At 37.9% G+C, this 6373-nt stretch overlaps 1 pseudogene; it reads right to left on the reverse strand.

Moving 5' to 3' along the window:
- Nucleotides 1-794: 794 nt before the first annotated feature.
- Nucleotides 795-1211, reverse strand: LOC148049763 (small ribosomal subunit protein eS26 pseudogene; annotated as a pseudogene).
- Between the last annotated feature and the right edge of the window lie 5162 nt (nt 1212-6373).

Genomic DNA, 6373 nt, shown 5'->3' on the forward strand with positions numbered 1-6373 from the left:
ACAGTTCATCTTTGCCTTATTTATACTGCAATTAACATAGTTGGATTCTTACAACCGTCTATTTATAGAGCTATTTTTTAAGAACTATGTCCAATGTCCTTGAGAATACCAGCTCAGCATTTTTGTGATACTTATGCATTTTTTCAGCCAGCAAGTAAGTAAGAGTGGCTTATTAGTTATACTTAGATGGACTGGGCCCAACTACTAAAGGAACTTCCAAGGTACAAGTGAATAATAATGTTTTGGATTTTATTTATTTAACAGGGAAAATGCAACAAAGGAAGATTAATGATCCTTTTATTGAAATCTACTGAGATTTTTTTCTTCAAAGAGTTGTAGTTCCTTTGTTTCATTTCAGAAGCTTGATAAAAATGTGAAGAAAGTGAAGGAAAATTCTCCCTCCACATATATTTCTTGGACTTGTGGACACACAATAAAGCCAACTGACACAAGATGCAACAGAGATAGAAATGAAGGATTTCTTTACAGTATTCAGTGCATCATGTGCTTATGGATTTTACAAAAAATGATGATGAATACCAGCTTAATAGCTTCCAGAGGGAGTTAGTGTTGAGAAGCTGAAAGTCATAGGAGAATATCCTACTGTATTATCAAATGAAAGCCAATTGGAAAAGAGCTCAACAGAAGACAAGGTTACTAGATACTGTAGTATCATCAATCATGACCCAAGGGTGCTTTTTCAAGATGCAACTGGACTTTCTGGTTTTTCTTTGAAGACGATTCGCTTCTCATCCAAGAAGCTTCTTCAGCTCTGGCTGGATGGTGGGGAATGGAATGTATTTATTGACTCAATATTTGGAATTGACATCTTTTAAAACATCTCCTTACATAGGCTTAGGGGGTGGTCTCGGTGCAGCACCTGCTGGCCTGAACAGGGGAGGAGGAGTGCGGTCCTTCCGGGCCTCACGGGATCGGTTCCTCACCACCTTGCTGTGGATAGCACAGCTAACACAATAGTGACGCTTCACATAGAGTTTGGGTAGCACGTAGGAATCAAAGACACTCGATTCAGAGATATCTCTGACTGCAGCTGCTTCTACAATATTTCAGATGACAAACTTCTTAATAGCTTTATCCTTGGGGACACAACAAGCACAGTTGGTACAGCGTATAGGCTGGACATGTCCTTGACCCTTCTTAGCACGGCCGTTGTTTCTTCTCTTCCTTGTCATTTTGACGGTGAGGAGGCGAAAGCGGTGGGGAATGGAAGGATTTATACTCCTTGCAGACAGCTGGTCATTTGCATTCTTTTACTGAGTTGTTAAGGCCACTGGAGGTTTCTCCGTGTCATATTGAAAAAGCACCTTTGGGACAACCATGACCTGGATGACTGAGAATCTCCATAGACATTTAGTGATACAAGAATAAGTTTACAGGAACAAAAAGAAACAGTTTCTAATAGGGAATTTGGTTAAATTATGTCCATCACTTCAAGAAATGGCAGTAACTGGGAAAAACATGCAGAAAATAAAATTGTCTTATAATGAGATGTGCCGCAAACAAATTCAATAAATAATTAAAATTAAAATGAACACACATTTCTGAGAATGCAGAAAATTCTTTCCAGATCCATTACCTAGGACAAGGGTGTCAAACTCAAGGCCTGCAGGCTGGATCCAACCTGCAGGGTGCTTAGAATTGGCCTGCGGGGCCATCCTGGAAACAGTGAAGGACCGGCCCACGGTCCCTTTGACAGCAAAAACAGGCCCTCCCGAGCTCCATTTTAGCTGGCAGAAGGTTGCAGGAGACTGTCACAGCCAAAAATGGAGCTCATGAAGGCCGCGCATGGCCCTCCCAAGCTCCGTTTTCGCTGGCAGAGGGTTGCAGGCCACCCCCACCGAAAACGGAGATCAGGAGCCCATTTTTGCTGGCAGAGAACTTGGACCACCATAAGCAACCCTGACACAAGTGATGTCAATCTGGCCACGCCCACCCTGACCATGCCCGCCGCAGCCCCCCCAAGGTCAAACACAACCCTGATGTGGCCCTCAATGAAATTGAGTTTGACATCCTTGATCTAGGATATTCTCCTTCAATAATACAATAATATTAGTAGAACCAAAGTATCATGGCTGGGCTAGAGCCTTCTAGATCATCTCATAGACCCTAGAAAGAAACTCAGAGTCAAAGGAGTCTTACTCACCAGAAGGAAGCAAATTTTGGATCAAGTCACAAATAAGGAATCAATAAGAGTAGAACAGCATAACATAGTAGCTTGCAGATTCCAGAATGTGACTACATCCTTTGTTCATGGCAGCTCTTCAGGTAGATCATATTAGGTATCCAATGTCATGTAGGTCTGTACTAGTTTTATATAAAGCTATAGTAACAGAATCTTGCAAGTCTGGATGTGCTTTCCCCCCTCCTTTTTGCTTCTTTCTTATTTGTTTATTGTGCCTTTTGAATGGCGTGTAAACTATAGTTTCATGTGTTGTGAAATTAAGGAGTTTTTCATCATGTCTTCTAACCGCTGGTTGGTGGTCATGAGTGCACTTCACTAGTCGTCTGCCTGCCTGCCAATCTTTGTTGTTGTTCTTATACTCTACATTGTAGATAACTTCGGTTTTCTTTTCTTGGGACTCTGGTTTATTTTTTAATTTACTTAAGATGTTTTGGAGGGCTTTGATTGGTTTGTATGCTACAGTAATGTCATGTGTTTACAATGGTCTGTTGGTTGTTTCTGAGATGTATTTGATGCATGGTAGTGTTGTCCTTTTCATAGCTTGGATTGGTTGTACTATAGTGGGTTGAATGGTCAGGCACTTTTTGGTAACATTGCATGGATATCCATTTCACTGGAACATATTGTATTTCCTTTTTCTGGTATTCTGATATTCTGGATTGCTGGGTTGTGTTTCTACTACTCCTGCCCATTTCAGTTCAAAATTCCCTGAACTTATTCCTCCCATCTTATGCTTGATCCCTAGGGATCATTGTAGCAGGACTAGGACAGATTTTCCCATTCCATATTTATATTTTAATGCAAAGGTCAAGGGGCTCCAAGGTACTTCCAGCAACCAGAATCTCCCCTATATCAACATTAGAATAAAGTTATGTGCCTTGTGTCAGAGGAATTGAACAGTTAGACATAAATGAAGAAGCTTTAATTTGATAATTTGCCCATTTAATTCAGTTTCCTTTGTAACTTCTAGCAGAAGCCTTAGTTACACAGGTAGAATTCCTTTTCAATACTATAACGAGAGTTTAGTATTTTTTTTTACCCATGGGAATGGTCATCATCCATATGTTAGTAAACGGGGATTAGGCAAATAACAAAAAAAGCTTCTTCCAACATGTTAAAAACAAGAAAAAAGTCATGTTCTTAGATGCCGGGATTAGAATCTGGGCTTTTCTACATACAGAGTATGTGCTCTATCATTGAGCTATGATCTTTATACATATTTTTTTAATTAATGGTTTTAATTACAATAGTAAAAATGAATATAAATTAAACTTTAAAAAATAGAAATAAAAATATATAGTAAAATGCAATAAAAAGAATATGGTAAAGAAAAAGAAAAGAAATATATAAAGAAGAGACTTCCAACTTTCATTATGTGTATGCACACATTTAGTAACTCTTTCCCCATTAAGGTTATAAAACAATCTCTCTTCCCTTATTCCAATTCTTTAGCTATAAGCAAATCCATAAAATATCAATTTTTTAATCCCAGCATCAGCAGAAAGACCATAAAGGGTTGCCAGGACTTTGCAAATAAATATATTATTTTAACCTTGATCCAAAAAATCAACTTTCTTTTCTTTTCAAATTCCCTATTTCTAACTGTCCTAAATTGTAGTTCATTCCATAGGCGGACTCATTAAGAATAGAATAGAAAATAGAATAGAATAGAATAGAATGAGTTGGAAGGGACCTTGAAGGTCTTTTAGTCCAACCCCCTGCTTAGGCAGGAAACCCTACACCACTTCAGAAAATGGTTATCCAACATCTTAAAAACTTCCAGTGTTGGAGCATTTACAACTTCTGGAGGCAAGTTGTTCCACTGATTAATTTTTCTAACTGTCAGGAAATATCTCCTTAGTTCTAAGTTGCTTCTCTCCTTGATTATTTTCCACCTGTTGCTTCTTGTCCTGCCCTCAGGTGCTTTGGAGAATAACTTGACTCCCTTTTCTTTGTGGCAGCTCCTGAGATATTGGAACCCTGCTATCATGTTACTCCTAGTCCTTCTTTTCATAAGACTAATATTGTTATGGAATTTGATTTCTATACAATTCTTTATCTCACTGCATAGACTTCTTCAAGTGTCAGGCCCAAGCTCAAATATCCTTGCTCTTTATGAATAAAGCTATAACCTTCTAACCCAGCAACCCCCAACCTTTTTGGTTCCAGGGGCTGGTTCCATGGAGAGAGTTTTTTCCATGGACCAGGGAGTGTGGAGTTGCACAGATGGGGCTTCATTTGTTTGTGTAGCCCAATTTATTGCACACTGGATTGGTGGTGGTCCTGGCCAAGGTGTTGTAGATCCCCTGTTCTAATCTACTAATTATATCCTAAGAGATTCTAGGGTGTGGCTTCCCTGAACTTCTTCTTCATTCCCTCATTTAGCTTGGGACTGTGCAGTATCTTACTTTCAGCCTCTTTCTGATTAAATTTACTTGCCTCCTTGAAACATCTGTGCTGCCGAAACTCCTAACCACTGATTCTGCAGGTGTACATTCTGTCATATCAAGACTTTTTTGTAGATCCAATCAGAAAACATTTCCAGGTGATTCTTTTGGTTTGTCATTGGTACTTCCCCTTTAATTTTGTAAAACTTAAGTTGGTTTCTTTTATATTTCCAATGTTATAACATTTTGGATAATTTTGTAAATCCCACTTAACCAATATGAAAAGCTGATTTGTATTTTTTTGCTTTCTACTTAGAATAGTTAGTATTCTCTTTAGTATTCCCAGTTTCTAAAATAATAAATTCATTTGTTATGAGCCAGGATAGCCAAAATAACTCTTGTTACCACAAGAAGCATTCATTTTTCATAGTTTATTCCAAAATCTTATTGTAAAATATTCCAAATTTAACTGGACCCTTAATTCATTTGCAATTTCCTTAGTTCAAAATCATAGCTTGTTGTTGTTTACTTCAAATTCTTTAAGTTCTTCACTTTAACTTAATTCGGTAATTAATTTTCCTTTGTTCAGAGTTGAAGCTAAACTCACCCATGGTTTTTCAAACTTCTTGTTCCAAAGGTCTCTAATAGTTTTAAGATGGTGATCGGCAATTTCCAAAAGTGATCAGAAAGTGAAGCTTTAGAAGATTTAGTGTCTTTAAAAAAAAGACTGCCATTGTTGCAAGCAATGTGGTTGATTGCATAATCTCCTGGCACTCAAACCCACAGAAAAACCACTGTACTTTGGTGTCATGTATATGGACCATTCCCCTTCTCTTCTTGACTGGAAAAGTTCTGAAAAGCCAGTGTATTCACTGGTTCTATGGTCCTTGCCACAGTTTTTGGCTGCACTTTTATGGAGATATCTTCATTCATTCTGTCCAAGCTTGCTAGAATAATGTGGATCTGCAAGTTCCACAACCTGATACCAGTTTAAAAATACCACAAAAAGAGTTGATAATACAATGATTTAGTGATCTTACTACCCTGTTTTTCTGAAAATAGGACCTCCTCGGATAATAAGCCCAATTGGGCTTTTGATCGCATGCACTAAAATGATCCCTCCCCTGAAAATAAGACCTCTCAAAAATATTACAACATAGCAGCAGCCATGAGGAGACCATGCTCACCGCCTCCTACACCTCAAAAATAATAAGGCCTCCCCCAAAATAAGGCCAAGTGTTTATTTCGGGGGGGGGGGGGAGAAAAGAAAACAAGACCCTGTCTTATTTTCAGGGAAAGATGGTACATTCATTGCTTATTATACATATCACTTTGCATAATCTTCCTTTCTGTTTTCAATAATGACTGTTTTATAAAGTAGAAAATGTTATGAGTGAAGATGCCCCAAGATAGAAAATAGATTTCTTTCCACTATTCTATCTAATTCAGGCTTTGAGGGATCCTCCCCACCCCCAAAAAACCAGTAGATCTTGGTTTGTGCAAAAACCAGTGAACTGCTGCTTAGCTGACATTTTAAGAAATTGAGTTTGAAATAAGACCCATTCTATAAATAATTGTGTTAATTTCATTTTCACGCAGAAAAATGATGCGCTTGGACACCAAAAACGTAACAGATCATTGCAAATGTAGACTAATGACTTGCAAATTATATTATTCCTCTTCAGAGTATTTTTAAGTCACTGGAATTGGACTGCATTAATAGTCCAGTTATTGAATGTAAGCAAATGTAATTCTACAAAAAAAGAGAGAAAAACTGATGAAA

The sequence above is a fragment of the Thamnophis sirtalis genome, unplaced genomic scaffold (assembly GCF_051295495.1).
Source record: "Thamnophis sirtalis isolate CommonGarterSnake01/CBP01778 unplaced genomic scaffold, rThaSir2_p1.2 scaffold_1, whole genome shotgun sequence".
Lineage (NCBI taxonomy): Eukaryota > Metazoa > Chordata > Lepidosauria > Squamata > Natricidae > Thamnophis > Thamnophis sirtalis.